This window comes from Psammomys obesus, unplaced genomic scaffold, assembly GCF_907164565.1.
Source record: "Psammomys obesus unplaced genomic scaffold, mPsaObe1.curated_primary_1811, whole genome shotgun sequence".
Lineage (NCBI taxonomy): Eukaryota > Metazoa > Chordata > Mammalia > Rodentia > Muridae > Psammomys > Psammomys obesus.
Window position 1 is genome coordinate 10,089,825 of NW_026596125.1, and position 17,785 is coordinate 10,107,609.

Genomic DNA, 17,785 nt, shown 5'->3' on the forward strand with positions numbered 1-17,785 from the left:
AAAAAAAAAAAAAAAAACAAAAAAAACAAAACAAAACAAAAAAAACCCTTTAAAGTGAATTTGAACCTTCCACATCTTCCTCAAGTAATGAGAGTGGAGAAGGTAAAATAGTAACGTGACTTGAAAGTAGAGACTGGAGCTACAATAGGGAGAGGGAAACAACAACACAAGCCAGGGGAGGGTAATACAGGAGAAGCAACAGATAAAAGTACCTGTGAAAGATTATAATAAAACCCAGTATTTTGTATAGAAAAGAAAAGGTAATGAAAAGTTACCTTTTTTTTTTTTTTTTTTGAGCTGGGACCTTAAGTCCTGAGTTTGGGCCCCAGAATGGCAACACCAAACCAAATTTAATAAAAATAAACAAAAATAACAACAACCATTAAAAAAAACACTAGTCTTAACTGCCTGAACTGAAAGCAGTGATAACCCTTTTACTAATCTCCCAGTGCCACAGTTTTGTTCCAAATCTTTTTTTTTTTTTTTTTTTTTAATTCTTGCATGTGTTTTGTATTGCTCTGTTTTTCTCTTTCTCTCATGGGCTGTCTGAATAGCTGTCTCTCAGAAGCCTGTGTGGATGCCTCTGTTTCATACCAAGACAGAGCCACTTACTGTACAAAAGAAGAAAGTGAGAGCCCTGAAATAATGGAGCAGAACTTCCACAGTACCACATTCCAAGAGGACCCCCTCCCTGGGATGAACAAATGTCTTTGAAAACACTGGAGCCTTACCCTCCCAGGCCTCTTCACAGTTATCCCTTGTAAGCATTCTTTGCCATGAAGTGACTAAGAATTATTCATGCCAGCCTCTACTTCCTTCCTTCCTAGGTAGAAGAACAAAGGGGCAGTATCTGCCTGACCCCTATACTTTTCTACTTCATTCCTACAGGTTGTGAATCCTATTTCCGTACAGCTGTGCACATCTGTCGACTCCCTGACATCTGTCCTCCCAAGAAGTCAAATTTTCAATACAGTTGTCTTTAGGGGAGATAAATAATGAGCCAAAGGATGTGTGCCCAAGGCACAAATAGCAGTAGTTAAATTTCAAATCAAATCCTATGTTGTCCAGCAGAGGGCAGCTGGCTCTAAAATCATAACCTCAGAAACCAGGAGCCTTCCCCACTCGCTTTATTTACATTTAAAAAGTGAGACTCAAAGTTTTCTTTAAAACAATCCCTTCCCGTTAGTTCAGGGTGCCCCATCTGTGCAGGGAGGCATAGTTCTTCAAGCACGTGCCGCATAACTGAAGGACAATGAGGAAATGGTGGAATGCAGACTCTCAGAGCTATTCAACTAGAACTCCCGAGAAGTAGAGCCTTGAATCTATATCTTTACAAAGAACTACAATGTTATACATGTGTGTGTATGTGTGTGCTGTAGTTTAAGAACTGAGCAGCAATTTGGCCCCTTTATTCCATTGATTCAGTCAAAGGGAATTGGGCATACCTTGAGGATTTTCATGGATCTTAAGGAAGGCCAAAGGTATAGCTATAGGGCTCTGGCACAAACTGCTAAGAAAGCAAGACTGTGGAACTTGCCTTTTTACTGTGCACACCTGGCATCTGCAGTACACTGGAGGAAAACTGCTGTGACTCAGGGGAATTTTAGTTTTGGGTAATGTGTTTTTAGTATGTGCTTTCCAAGAAGCTTATGGAAATCTCCAGTTGGCCAACTCTTGCAGCTATTCGCTCCCTGCCCTGACCAGTACATGACCTGGGGGTTATTTTCATCATCTTCTAGGTGGAGTTTATAAGGCTATCCTCATGCTTTCAGAGTTTCTTGTTTCTGCACTAGCCCTTATACTTGCGTCTAAGCTCTCAGAATATCTTGCAGATGTTTTTTCTAGCTTGCCCTTCACTATCATCACTGCTTCGAGAAGTGAAGGTCTTTATTGCTTTCTTCCTTCACTGAGAGGCATAATTCACAGCCACTCCAAACACTGTTCAGTAGAAATGACACCGGTATTTCCTGGAACAACTTAAGTCTACTCCAAACAGCTCCCTTTGCTTCTCTCTAAACTCCTCTTTTAATTTTAAGGTTCCCTCAAACATTTAATAAAAGATAAATGGAAGGTGGGCTAATTGATTCATCATGGTCCATAGTGATGCTCAAAGATAAAGGGTAACATTGAGACTGGAAGTCTAATCAGGGTCCAAGAACAACGCTAGACAAGGAAAGAACAATCACTGACTAGCCAGTATGTCCATGCAATAAGGAAAAGACTATTTCTCAGCTGTGATTCCATTAAGCAACATCATTCAACAACACAATTCAAACAACAGGATATCCTTCAAAGTAGCTACTTACTTCACTTGTCAGGCATATCACTCCTCTTCCCTCTGGACACAGGTAAATATTGTGCATAAATAGTGACAGCCTTAGTGCTTACTTAAGCACTAAGCCAGAACAAGAAATTGTGTCCAATTATAAAGATTTAGTGAATAACAGAAGAAAAATACAAGGCTTATTCTGCTTACCTTTATGTCATGAAAAGTTTAGCATGATCACTGTTCTCAACTGTAAGTTTAGAAAATAAACATATCGAGCAAATTCCTTGTTCTTTTTTTATTAATTTACTCTTAAAGTTATTACAAATATTTATTGACTTCTTCCTATAGGTCAGTATTAGGGCTTGGAGCAAAAACTTACACGTAGTCTTTTCAGGTCTCTATTAACATTGGTCTCATCCTGTGGAGCTGTCAAGGCTGTTATTTTGAAGTGATGAATAGGAGGCTGAACATTTTATACAAGCAGACTTAAAACATGACATATTCATTGCCATTACATTTCATCTGTGCTTTGCATTTTATCTGAGATCCTACAATTCATATCTAAAACAATGACTAGAGGTCTCTGGAGGAATCAGCATCTAGCTTTAAAAATCCTAGTGAAAAGCAGCCCTCTCAGGCACGCAAACTAATGAAAAGTAGCTCTCTCAGGCATGCAAACTGGAATACATTTAGAAAACCATAGATTAGAAGCGTGTAACACTGGCCAGAAATGCAAAGAGCTGGGTTCTAGTGTAAGACTGGTTACCCACTAACCCTCAGATATATATAAAGCAGTGCCATAACCCCTCTCACTTCACAGCAGTAATTTTGCGGTGATGAGATGATTTATTATACACACACACATAATCCATTTCTAAAATGATTTATGTATGAGGTGTTTTTTGTTTTGTTTTTGCAAATTGTTTTGCAAGTTGTTATTTATTCTCCCTTTAGCATAAATAATGTTAGGAGAGAAAAAGAAGGGGGCAAGGGAAATAAGAAAAAGTCAGCAACTAAGACACAAACTAAACAGTTGAAGATGGGTAATATCAATGTTCATACAGATTTCCCCCACATACTTATTTTAAATGTCTTTGTAATTCCCTTGAGTTGAGTTTGTATAAGAAGAACATAATGAATCCTAGGTATATTTATATGTAGATATAGATTCATAATAAATACAAATGGTTTGGGCTCCATAATCTTTTTCAGCTTTATCACAAGTGTGTTGCCAGTTTCACTGGTGACTGGGTAATAGAACGCTGACCAGAATCTTCAGGGAGGCAGCCAGCTTTCTACTCATTGTGTTAGTCTCCCTGTGTCTATCACCAAGGTTTGGGGGATGAAAAAAAAATCTGCAATGTTTGTGGGCCTGTGGAAACTTTAAACCCTCCCAGAAACATAATCTTTTGTAAGACTATAAATTTTTCAAATAGTGAAGCTCAAAGAATATAACTGCAGAATGCAATTTCTGTGCAGATATGAGCACTGCTTATAGTTCTGGTGGTGTGGGGAAGGGTAGAAGAGGGTCTATCCACAAATGAGGAAAGTGTCTCCATCTGGATTTAACTCGTTTATACCTAGGAAGCTAAACAGTATAGAGCAAGGCAAGCTCTATTTAATTTTGGTAAATTGGGACTCTCTTGACTCCATCTAAGCGCAGTCAGTCAGATTCGTTTGTGGACCACTGTGTTTATCCTGTGGCTATGTGTACCAAAATAATCTCGTTGCTAGAGTTTAGTTTCAAACCCAATTAGAATGTCAGCAACTTCCTACCTCCAGGAACAGAAGATGGGAGAAAACGAGCTGAGTACTGGATAGATGACCAGGGGTAACACACCCTATTTGGAATCCTTAGATTAGCATTTTAAAGCTTCCAGTTTGTCCTACTATGACATCCATGATCTTGCACAGATGGCTTCAAGCTCTAAATGTTCTTATCCTAAGTCTGATGAAAAGAGAGGAACGTACATTCACTAGCAAGTCCACCATCCTACCAGGTGCCAGACACCCACAAAATCTGACTAGCAGGGGTTGGGGGTTTAGCTCAGTGGTAGAGTGCTTGCCTAGCAAGCGCAAGGCCCTGGGTTCAGTCCTCAGCTCTGGAAAAAAAAAAAAAAAAGACAAAATCTGACTAGCAGAAGGATCTGTGTCTAAATTCCAGCACTCTGGGACTTTGATCTTTGACAGCTTTCTATAGAATATTCCCAGTCATGCTTTCCTCCAAATGGTCCTACAACTAGATACACATCATCACTAAGTAACTGGAGAGTAGTGATGCTTGAATCTAGATGAAACTTGCTAGCAATGTCCCAGTTTTCCCTATTTCTTTTATTTACCCAAAGGTCTTTGTTAAAGTGGGCTGTTTAACTGAAACCCATTGTTCACCTCCATGGTGGCCAGCCCGTTCTTCCTCCAGGCAAATGCCTGTATTCATTTCTTGTTTAGGAAACAAAAGTGAGCACAGGACTGAGAAGAATGCATCCCACCAGTTTCCCTGGGCTTTGAGCCAGAATTACATGGAGTACCAAGCATTGCAGGGGCAAGAAGCAATAGGTTTTAATTGGTGCCTAGGGGTGAAGGTCTCCTCTCTCAGAACAATGGGCATCTATGGTCAAAACTGACTGAGTCTTCTGTGGGAGTGTGCAAATGTCAGCAGTGAACTTTCAAATGGAAGAACAGAGGCCGTGAGCCCAAGAAACAAAGGCAGAATTGGGCAATGGAATTCTGCTTCTAATCTTAGGGTTAAATAATGCACTAATAAGGCAAGGAAGGTCGGCATACACAAACATGCTATGTAATATAAATTCAAGCGAAGGTATCCAGCTTCCAGAAACTTTCTTTCCCAAGCTCTAACATGTCTTTCCCCAGAACAAGTTTGGTTCTTTTGCTGGGCTTTGGATTTAAAATAGTACAACTATGTTGGTTAAGCTGGATAGACTTAATGCCTAAGAGGAGATGCTCTATCCAGTGAGAAGTGTATTTGCTGATGGAGGAAGAAAACACAGGCACTTAAGTAGGAGCTATTACCATTTTCAGGAAATGCAGCTCTTTTGGGAAAGCACTGGGAAGGAAGATCAGGTATTAGACAATGCCATATTGTAGAGTCTCCTCGTCCCCCACAAATGCTTGACTCTTTCTCCCATTGCTGTGTTTCAATCCACCATTTGTATTTTCTCAAAGTGTACTCACAGCCCTGACAAAGGCTTCCTCCTCATTGTTTAATACTTTGGCAAAGACTAAACCTTCTAAATCAACCACAATCCTAAATATGACCCGCCAAAAGAGTGACTTTTAAGAAAACAGCAAGACATGGAAAATATACTGAAAAATCAAGATTGCAGGACATAAAAAACATAGGATCTGAATCCTTGAAGCCCCATACTCAAATCTACCTATGCATCTCACTCCATCTGTGAATTCACATAAGAATCTCTATAGTCTAGCAGTCAAAATTGTTGGCTTCACCAAATTAAATTTTCTATTGTCAATGACAATGTGTGGTCTAGTTTCTTTCCTGTTGCTTTGATGATAATTATAGCCAAAAGCAACTCAGGGGACTAAAGAGCTTATTTCATGTTTGAGATTTTACATCCCATCACTGAGGGAGCTTAGGGAAGAGCATAGCAGAAACTAGAGGGTAGGAGAAATGGCAGAAAGCTGCTTGCTGGCTTGGTCACTGGTTCATGCTTAACCAGCTTTTTGATACACCCTAGGACCACCAGACCAGAAACAGTACTGCCCACTATGATGACTGTTAAGCACTTCATATTTTCAATAATCACTTGATTAGTAACTAATTAGTAAGCAAGAAAATCCCCCACAGATATGCCAACAGGCCAATCTGATCCAAGCAATTCTTCAATTGAGATTATCTTTCACAGATGACTCCAGCCTGTATCAAGTCAGGAATTAAAGTTAGCTAAGATAGAATGTCACACCCATCTCTTTCAGTGGCCAAGTGAGGTCCTCTCATGATAATTTCATAACAATTCTTGCTGAAAGTACCCTCTAAATTCTAAGGGCCCTTATCATGGCATCCACCATCATGTACGATGTAATCACATTCTTTTGATGGGATGGTAAACCACATAAGGTTATGGAAATGAGGGTTTGCATTGAATTAATGGTGTTAGTTGTGGCCTTTTCTAGTTCTCACCTGTAATGAGCCTGTAAGACAGCAAAGTTGTCAGGAGCAAAGTTAAGAGACATTTTTTGTGACAGTGACTGGACAACGCCCCTAAGACATTGAGAGCTTGTAAGACAGCAGAGCTGTCTTATCTGTCTTATCTGTCAAGGATAGATAAGAAGATGTTCGTAGTAATAGTAACTAAGAACGCTCTTAAGGCAGCTGATGTGTGTGTGCGCGCGCGCGCGTGTGAAAGAACGATAAGACAAGCAGTGTCCCCCCAAAATGTATGAAAATGCAGCCCGAGCCTACACAGGCACAGCAGGCCAGACTCTTTGGTGAGTAAGCCAAGAGACCGTCACTAACCAGCCAATTCCCGAAAGGCTGTTTGAAAAGCCCAGACCACCTTAACAAACCAGTTCTGAAAGGACCACCTTATCAGACCGGCCCTGGAAGGCGGCTCCCGAGCAACCGCAGCTTCCTCTGCATCTGAGGCCTGGCTGAACCAGAGAAGCTCTAAGGCCCATCAAGTCATCAGAAGAGGCATCTGAGGTCCGGCTGGAACTGCCGAAAGCAAAGTGGCTGAGCCCATACCTGTGGCCAGGTTGTATTCCCCATAGGATGTGTAATGTGCCATGCAATTCTTAGATATCTGTGTGATTAAAGCAGCATTCAAAAACATTCTGGCGTCGGCTTTTATCAATACCTTGCCGCCCTTTGTGGCGTCTCGGTTAAAGTCCTCCAGCATTAATTAAGCGCTTGTGACACCACCCTCTCTTGGGACCCAAATAATTGACACAGAGACCTATTAAATTTATTCAACAAGCTTTAAGCACTATAACTGGGCAGATATTCTTCTATCTAACCCAAACATGCTAGTCTGGCTACCTCCCATCCATGTGGCGATTACATGCCACCTCAGTCTCATCCTGGCCTTCTGCTTTATCTCTCAAGGCTCATGGGACTCCTTGTGTTAATTGCCTCATGGTGCCTTCTCTTCTCTCCCTCTTCTTCTACCTCCCTGTAAGCCCCTTACAGCCAATGGAAGTCCTACCTCCTGTCCTCTCTGCCTAGCTAATTGGCTCTAATCAGCTGCTTTATTAACCAATCAGAGATAATTGGGGAACATCTTTTATACAACATTGATGCAGGAGATTCTTCATAGAAATCACAATGGCTACATCCAGACTGGACTGAAACCAGATCTTAGGGAAAATCAGCATCTGAATACACAGTGCACAGACCATCCCCAAAAGGCTCATACATCCTATGCCTTCATTCATTTAATCTCTCAAAAAACTTGTAAAGAATCAGGCATTTAACAAAATGTCTGTTAATTTTTTGTCCTTAATACTTTATTTTCAAAACTCATCAATAGTTCCAACTGATCAATTACTTAAGATAAATGGTAAATACATCAAATCTATAAGAGATTAATTTTTTGATGTATTAATTCAATGTCAATAGTGTCAGCATTACTCATTTCCTGATTTTATATTTAAGACAGTATAAAAGCTTGCAAAATTAAAAATAAATTTCATTATTACGTTAGACTTATAATTTAAGTGCACATGAAGATATGTTGGGAAGGTCCAATTAGTCATAATAGTGAAATAGTAAAGGAAATTAGCATGTTTTAAGTCTCAAAATAAACATTGAAAATTACAAATCCCTTAAGCTATCCTGCTCTGTGAGCATCATTTTCTCGCAGCACATGCACTGAAAGATAGTTTTCACCTTCTTTTTCCTTTCATCTCTGACAAATATTTGTGTCTCTTTGAAAGCTCCCTGAGTCCCCATGGACAGCGCTGTGTGTACACAGCTATTATAATGCTTAAGCTTTACACTGGAATTGACCTATGTTTGTCTTCCTTACCAGTCTGTATACTCTTTAAGAACAAGAACTATGTCATATGTTTCTTTTCTAGATCCTAATTATTTAAAAGGGAGCTGGTGGAAAATAGGTATGTTTTAACTATTGATTGACAAATGACATATAATCTGAAATAAATAAAAAGAAACAATAACATGTTTCAAATGTCGGTTGTGTGTGGATACTCTGCTTGTTTTGACTCTTGTTCTATCTGCCTTGTGGTGTTGACATGAGAGCTGTATTTTACTGTATTTCACACACAGAAAATGCAAGTTGTGTGCAAGGAGCTGCTGGGGAGCATTGGGGTGCCCTTCAAAGAGACAACATACAAAGCACAGAAGTTTGTAGGTAAAAGCAACAGTAATATTTGAATCTGCATCTAGGGGAACACTGGTTGGCCTTGATCTGGGCCTGTCACAGCCCCACACTTGAAGCATAAATGTGCTTTCTTCATGGTAAATCAATTTCAGAAATAGCCATCAACATCATTTACCCATTGGAAACCACTCGGGAAGAACAGAGAGATAAGGGTAAATTGTACTCCCTCTGAAAGCCTTAATAAGTTCTTGCTAAATTAGCCCTCCTTTCTCTGAGAGATCTCAAGGGATTCTTTAACTTCTACTGTTGAAAATGTTTACTGTTTTATTACTTCTCTTCTTCCCATTGTCCTGTGTCTACCTCTTGTTCATTTTTACTCACTGCTATTGTGTTACCTTTGCAGTAATCTCCCCCATGTTCCTTCTTGGCTTCCCAATTTGCATCTTCTTGTCCATGACTCTTCTCTGTCTGTGAGAGATGTGTGTACTCAGAATGCTTTCTTTTCCCCACTCTTTATTTTTTCAGATTCATCCACATTGTCCTTTTCCCTACTACAAGCATGCTCTAGTGGCAAATGCTGCCAATCATAGCAATGTATGGTAGTCTACTCCCACTTCAAAATAAACATAGCCATAAACAATCAAAGTAGACAATATCTCCTAACTAGTGGATTGTATAATCTCCCCTGAAGACATTTTACCTCTGAATACCTAAGTCTGTTGTCTTATCCTGCAAACTATAGTCCTTTCATTCTGCCAAATTTATATTAGACAGCTGAAATATTAGGAGATGAAATACACATTAGAGGTCAGGAGCCATGCAGTCAGGGAAATGCATGGCTGGAGGAACAGTGAGACAAACTTTCAAAGGAAGATTTCCTCAAGAGAAAGGACAGGTCAACAACAGCAACAAAATGTTTCAATAGAAAATCCATTTAGCCCCTGAGGCTGTAGGTAGTCTCTTAATTTCTCCAGGGCAGAGGAAATGGTTTCATAAAAGTTTCCCCTGTTTGAATGACAGCACCATGACAATGCTTGGGGCAGCTTTCATCCATTAGAGGGAGGCATGCCCACCTGGGTAAATATGGCAGATTTCCTGCAGTGGTAGGCTTTCATTTCTATCCATCATGAGAGCAGCCCAGGCTACTCACTAGAAAAAAAAATATTCCAGATATAGTATGTCAAATGCCAGATGATGGAAACCCCTGAGAAGCCACAGGGAGTATGTAGGAAGCAAACATATCAGAATGTTGAAAGGAACTCTGACCATTTTCTACAGGAGAGCATAACAGGCCCAACCTGAAATAATGCATCTGACCTTCATAAAAGGGTAATGGACAGGTTTTTAACAGCAGGACAGCCAGACTACAGAAAACAAGAGCTCTAATATAGGCGGATGATGAGGCAAAAAAAAAAAAAAAGCCAAAATAGAGAAGTAGGTAAGATCTGTTTCACACACACACACAGAGGGAGAGAGAAAGAGTTGGTTATAGACAGGAAAATGGTCAAAATCCAGCCAGCAATATAAACACCCTTATTTCAGAAAGTTTTCAGAAGGCTTCTTTCTGTTACACTATTTTTAATAACATCATTTGTAAAAAGTGAATAAAATAAAAATATTGTCTTTTACTTTGTGTAAAGATTATCTAAACTTAGAAAAGATCACTCTGTGTGTTGACTTTCCCCTTCACAATTATTTATCTATTTGGCTACTTGTATATTTTTCAAGAACAAATGTAGTTACTAAAATACTGTCTGTAAAACCTCAACTATTATAAACACAATCTGCATACACAAAAAACTTAGTGTTTTGAATCACTGAGTCATCGTTGTTTTTTAATGTAATAGGCATGAATTAAATGTGACAGACATGGCATCTTCTAATTGAGGAATAACAAACAGGGGATGCTAATTACGAAAGGAGCTCTCACCCGTGCTAAGTCGTACTTTTAATGGTGCATGAAGTAACACTATGACATGAAAGGTTATATGATGAATTCTATGAACTTTGGACAATTAGATAAGGGGCAAAGAAAGAAAAAGAAGGAAGCAGGTTTTTATATCCCAGGGTCATAATTCATTCTTAAACCAGCTATTCCAGGTAAACTTAACTGTCAATGTGTCATGGTCTAGTGCTATTTGAGAAGACAATGTCTGTTGAGGGATTGTCCATATCAGACATGTGACCACACCACTAGACAACCATCTTGATTGTCAGCTACTCAGAGGGCCGGGCCCACTGAGTAGCACCATTCCCTGCACTGTGGTGCTGGGATGTACAATAAATCTAGCCAAGTTTTCCAGTGAGCAACTAGGTAATATTGTTTTACAGTTTCTGCTTGAAGTTCCTGCTTATGTTTAGAATGCATTGTGCCTTCATTCTGCTGCCTTGAGTTCTAGCCCTGACATTCTTCAGTGATACACTCTAACAGGGAAGCTTAAGTAAACCCTTCCCTCCACTAAATTTCTTTTGGTTGTAGTATTTGTCAAGCAAACAAATGAAACTAGAAAACCTTAACATATATTTTATATTTATAAAAACACTTAGCTAACAGTTTTAGAAACACACCACTAAATATTGAAAAAACATCAAGTAGGTACTTGATACATAATATAACCATGCCAAAATTTAAAAGAATGGTTCTATAAACATTTATTTATGAATGTCAACATAGGTGTTTTAATTTTTTTCCTGTCCTCATTTCCTTTTTTGTTTTTTAAATAAATTTTTACACTAATTACAGTTTATTCACTTTGTATCCCAGCTGTAGCCCCCTCCCTCATTCCCTCCCAGTCCCACCCTCCCTCTCTCATTTCCTCCCATGCCCCTCTCCAAGTCCACTGATAGGGGAGGACCTCTTCCATCTGACTCTAGCTTATAAGGTTTAATCAGGACTGGCTGCATTGTCCTCCTCTGTGGCCTGGCAAGACTCCTCCTCCCTCAGGGTCAGCCACTGAGATCATGTCAGAGACAGTCCCTATTCCCCTTACGAGGAAACCCACTTGGATACTGATCTGCCATGGGCTACATCTGAGCAGGGGTTCTAGGTTATCTCCACGCATGGTCCTTGGTTGGAGAATCAGTCTCAGAAAAGACCCCTGGGCCCAGATTTTTTTTTCTTTTTCTTTTTTTTTTTATTCTGTTGCTCTCCTTGTAGAGCCTATCCTGTCCAGGTCTTACCACCTCCCCCTTCTTTCATAAGATTCCCTGTACTCTGCCCAAGGTTTGGTTATGAGTCTCAGTATTTGCTTTGATAAACTGCTAGGTAGAGTCTTTCAGAGGCCCTCTATGGTTGGCTCCTGTCCTGTTTCTCGTTTTCTCCTACTTCCAATGTCCATCCCATTTGTCTTTCTAACTAAGGATTGATCAACTTACCCCAGAACCTCCTTCTTGTTTAGCTTCTTTAGGTGTACAGATTTTAGTATGTTTATCCTATATTATATATCTGATATTCACTTATAAGTGAATATATAACATGTGTGTCTTTCTGCTTCTGGGGTACTTCACTCAGGATGATCTTTTCTAGATCCCACCATTTGCCTGCTAATTTCATGATTTCCTTGTTTTTAATTGTTGAGTAGTATTCCATTGTGTAAATGTACCACAATCTCTGTACCATTCCTCCGTTGAGGGACATCTGGGTTGTTTCCAGATTCTGGCTATTACGAATAAAGCTGCTATGAACATGGTTGAGCAAATGTCCTTGTTAGGTGCATTAATTTAAACAAAATAGTGGCTGTTGAGGATACCCAAAGACTGGAGTATCCAAGATCGATTGTGTGTGTGTGTGTGTGTGTGTGTGTGTGTGTACAACCATGCACATATATGTGTGAGTGTTCCATTCTATCTATGCTCTGAAGAGCCCAAGAGTTCCCTAGAGCCATTCAAAAAGAATGGCCTGCATTTGTAATGCAGCTCGTTTAAAACTCAAGCCATGAATAACTTTTGGAAAATCACTGCAGGAGGAAAAAAAGACACACACACACACACACACACACACACACACACACACGCACACACACACGGCATCCATTTTTATTTTGTAATTTTAGTTCTCAAGAAAGAGCTGGACAATGTTTAATGGATCAGAACAGTATAAACCTCAGATATAACCAGGATGAATCAAAAGAGATGGTTTGTGCCTTCAGCTATTGTAGCTCAGGTTAGGTGGAAGCTAGCAAGCACTTACTCACTAAAATAAAATCACTTTCATTGAAGTTCTGAAAATACCACTTCCATTCTGCTCTGAATTCCTGCACAGCACTTCTTTATGAATGAAATACATAGCCTTTTTAGAAGATTAGAGGAAAATGGATGAGCTTGTATACAGGGGGACAGATAAAAGAGTTAGGGAAGAGTAAGCAAATATTGCATGCCCACTAAGGGAAATGTCACATACACTCTTTGATGTATTATACAATGCTCTAGTTCCTCTTGGCCTCTCCAGATAATGTGAAGTGAGTGCCATACAACGTCCTGGTATTTTAAAGATTAATCATGTTCTTCTTTGTTAGAAAAGATACAATTATCCATCATGGCCTAGAAATGACTAAAACCCATGAGGATTCTCTGCTGTTCTTGTTTATTCACTTGAAAGGGAAAATTAGTTAAGTCTGTCTTCAAGGCACTGCCTATGCCAACAGGAATCCAAGACTTAACCAAAGTTCAATATATAAACTTAGCCATGTGCTGAGCACCTGCTGTATATACATCAAAAGTTTTGTCACCATGTTGAAGAGTGGGAAGCTGATCAGAGATATTTACCTCACTTGGGGTCACTTGTTCTGAAAGGGACATTGGTCAGCACAGACTCTCCTGTGCAGGGCTATCACACAGATTAAGGGACATTTAACAGTTTCTTTCAAGGGCACACAATCTTTACTTTTCTTTTGCCTGATGCATGCAAGTCACTAAACTATTAGGGGTTCCAGTTTTGTATTTATAATATGAGGGGAATCTATTGGAAGTCTCTTTCTTTTAAGATCTGGTTCAAACTGATGTCTTCAGCCATAAATTTGCAGATTTTTTAATCTGACATCTTTCCTGATCTTCAAGTCCCACACATGGCATGTAGACTGTCTGAACAAAGGACATACATAATTAAGCAGGCCCAGAGGGTAAAAGAGACTTGAAGAGTCAATCATCAAACACTGATTTAGAAAGTGTCACATACAGCATGGTGATTAAAACTCAAACATCTGGAGAAAATGAAAACAGTGTTTAATGTAGGCAGGTACCATGGGACTAGCGAGGATGATCAATGTGTTCTGGAGAACAAGGGTCCTATTTATAGGGTGAAAGCCTTCGAGGACTTCTCAGCGGGCATAATATTAATTAAGACGCGATAACAGAAAAGCAGAGTAGGGATGCAAAAGCGACACAAGAAATAAAAATCTAACACTGTCTTGGCTTTTTTTTTTTTAACTCTGCTAAGAACACTGTGCAGAGATCACAAAATTATAGCAAGTAAATGAACTGACTGTAGCAAGATAAAATTAACTCGATTTTCCCCCTTTTCACTTCCATGTAGTTTTGTAGCTTTAATCTCTGGGGATGTTATACACACCTTTGAAGGGAGGGCAGCTCAAGCTGGTTGGGAACAATAAGACAAGTATCACTGGCAAATCAAGCAGAGTAAAAAGACTTTTTCTTTTTACTTAGAATACAAATAGAATTGGGAGAGAATTTAAGAGTGGGGCTGAGATTACAATGGTGCTTTTGCATTTCCTTTTATTCATGAATACTGGCTCTCTCCATCACCCTCTGGATCCCAGGTACTCCTTCCAGGGATGAATTAAATTATCCTTTCTTTAGCTGACTGTATGTGTAACCTAGAAACCTTTGCCAAAACAAACAAGCCAAGGGAATTGCCTTGGCCTGGACTTATAGAACTGTTCTCCTGTAGAGACATGGTGACAGAGAACTACCCACACTCTCTGCTGGCACTTGAGTCCACAAAGCCTTGATCTTTTGAGACTAGGTCATATATCAGAAAGTAGGTGCCGGACTCTTTCTACAAGAAAGTGTGAATGAGCCAACATTATACTTAAGGGCAGGGCTTCTGTGTCTCTTAGTCAAGATATCCTAGTCTAACATATGATGCAATGACAATTTTTATGGTACCAGAGATGTCTAAGAAATTCTACTGTGGTCTTACTCAAACTAAACAATGAAACAGGCAGTGTTGGATTATCAGTTTCGAGTGTAAATAAGGGTATGATTTATTCTGATCCCAGTGACGTTTTTAATAAGCTGCCCGAGAAGCAGGCTTGGTGTCCACTGTTTGAGATGTGACAATTTAGAACTGCTCTTGTCCTCACAAACAGCTGAAAATAGCACAAGAATGTGAAGGCAAACAGGTTTCTGGGAACACGTATGGTTACGCGGTTGTTGTCTGGTTCATTTCAGTTGTTCCCACTGATGCAAACACAGAAGGGAAAATCTGGTACCCAAGAAGATAACTTGTCAGATAGCATGCTGGAGAGCTGAAAGACTCAATAGCATCCTTTATGGGCTTCTCGTTTCACTGGAGAATTTCAAAATTCCTTAACTGAAGTAGGCTGGAGAGTCTCTGTCCTGTGTAATTAGTAAAGCCCGGTGATATCCTGTGTCTCTTCCTCCTCCTCCTCCTCCTCACTTACACCAACCTTTTATTTTGAAAAGAATATATTTACATTTTAAGGTGTTGCACAGGTACTATCCCTTTCATTCAAATATATTCAATATGTTTCCTGATGATAAATTTTCTTCAAAAGCAGAAAAAACTGTACAGAAATACATTGCGATGCCAACTGTATCAATTTTTGAACCATTGTTAAAACAAACAAACATTCACCATCTTCTAATATGTCCTAAGTCTACTCGAACCTCAGTAGACCTGAAGGTTCCATCTACCTGCAGAAGAAAATAAGCCTGAGCTTAGGTTCACTCAGGAACACTGTGATTCAAACATCACAGGGCCAGCTTCGGATCTCGAAACATCACTCTTGGAGAAGCTGTTCCCTCGCAGGTCTGGACAGCGACTTCCTTTCTTCTGGAATTATGTCTTTACAAGGGTCAGTTCAGAACATCTAAATGTTTGTACAAAATTTTAGTATGAAATAAATGGTCAGTAAAGGTTAACTGTGTGCCCCATGAGTGTGAATGCATTTAACAGAACGGACTTCGTAGTAGCCTTTTGCGTAGTCCTTTGTGTTTCCCTTTCAGCCTTTTTCCTGTCTCCAGTCACCCATCTGGGCCTGAAAGCTACACTCTTAAAATCTGGCTCTTAGAAACAGTATTGGTTTGGGGATCCTTCACCATGCATCCATCAGCTACAGAAATTGCTGCAATCAATATTCAGCATAGTAATCTTAAAAATCATGTTCATTTCAAATAGCATCAATAAAGCAGAAACTATCACTGGGAAAGATGAGTTCTAAGGGCCCTTTCAGCTATAAATTCCCACCTTTCCTCTAACATGTTGCAAATAAAAATGATTTGCCCAAATCAACAGACAGGTGAAAATAGATTCAAGGCAGGGACAGTGATTTCTGATTCTTAGTGCAAGGTGCTTTCAATCAGCCATCACATTGCCTTTACCACTATGGTGTGGGGTCTTGGAGTTTGGGCTGCTGGCTTTTCTTCTGTTTATTTCTTGTAGTCATGGAATAGTGCTAGTATAGAGTGCCAAGGACAACCTACTAATCTCTTCCGGCCCAAGAGTTCCAGCTGTCTGGCTTGACAGCCAGCACCTTGTCTGCTGAGCTGTCCCACTGCCCTTATTTCTCCTTTTATGTCACTTGAAACTTCATTGCCTCACATACAATCTATTGATTATTAAATTAAATTTACTCCAAATGTGAACTAGAACTAAAATCAATAGAGGAGATATGAATCAACTTAAAGCCAGACAACAACTAAATCTCATTATGAAACCGAAGGCTAGAAGTTCAGCTCTACATTCCGAGGCTGTATCCAGCAGGTCAAAATAGTTTAGATGAAATTATTGATGATGGCCAAGTAAATAACCAATAAGTGATGCTGAGGGCACAGTTCTCATACTGAGCTATGCTATCCGATACTGCCATCCCCAGCCAAATGCAGGTATGAAAATATAAGTTAATTAGAGTTAAGTGAAGTTTAAAATTCAGTTCCTCAGTTATGTTAGCCACATTTAAAATATTCACCAGCCACATGGGTTGCTAGTGTCTAAAGAACTACACAGCTTAGAAGAAAATTCTAATTATCACAGAATGTTCCCCTGGACACTCAAAAGTATAGGGGATAATCCCTACTCTTACTCCCTATAATTTTATGAAGCATGAGGAACAGGGTGGTAAGAAAGGAAAATAAAGTTTAAAATTGGTTGAGCCTGTACTGCTCTGTTCTGTGGAGTTGAATGTCTAATTTCATACATGCCTTACAACTGTCATCACAAGGCAAGTGCTATCATTATCCCTGCTTTAAGTTTGAGGACATTTCATGGGTAAATGAAGTGATATCATTGTTATCTGTTCAGTGCTGAGCTTAGGTGGGTCTTCACACAAGCCACCTAAATGCAGTATCTATGCCGGTCTGCAAAGTCACACGTAAAAAACCTGAAGTGACTGGAGCCAGAAGGGACGGTAACTTTACACTTGGAATATTGTATACATGTCAGATGTATGTGAGTAGTTTCATAAGACATTTGAGCCCTGATTGAGATCAGGGTGGAACCAGGATCTTACCTTTGAATCCCTAGTGCTTTTGATGTTATGTTCAAGTTGAGAATGGCAGACTAGAGGACAGGAAATCCTGAGCCTACTAGCAGCATCCAATGGCAGTCCTGAGATGAGAGCCTAGCTACAGTGTTGTCAGGGTAACAAGACATGGTTTAGGAACCAATGATGGGCAGCATTTGCTGCTTCTTGGTAGATACTATTTGTTCACCTAAGGCTGTTATGCTTCAGCTTTACATGACAGGCTTCAGAACATAATGATACAAATTTATAAAACAAATATGTTGTTATAACACTTCTCTAATTTTGAGACACTTGTCACCTGCAGTCAAAGATTTTTCTCTCCTGGGAACAAAGCTTTCTGAAGAGAAAATCATCCCACATAGTAAGAAAAACAAAGAGCACTAACACAACAGAAAATTTGCAATTACCAGGGAGTAAGCATGGACTTTATAGTTGGTTGCCGCCTGTAACCCTCAAATGAAAGCAAGGTGTTT

The 17,785-nt window shown here is 39.6% G+C and overlaps 1 protein-coding gene across 6 annotated transcripts in view; it reads right to left on the reverse strand.

Annotated features, from left to right (window-relative positions):
- Positions 1–17,785, reverse strand: part of Sorcs1 (sortilin related VPS10 domain containing receptor 1) — a 512,909-nt gene that overhangs the window by 210,592 nt on the left and 284,532 nt on the right. The gene's annotated exons all lie outside the window — the stretch shown is intronic.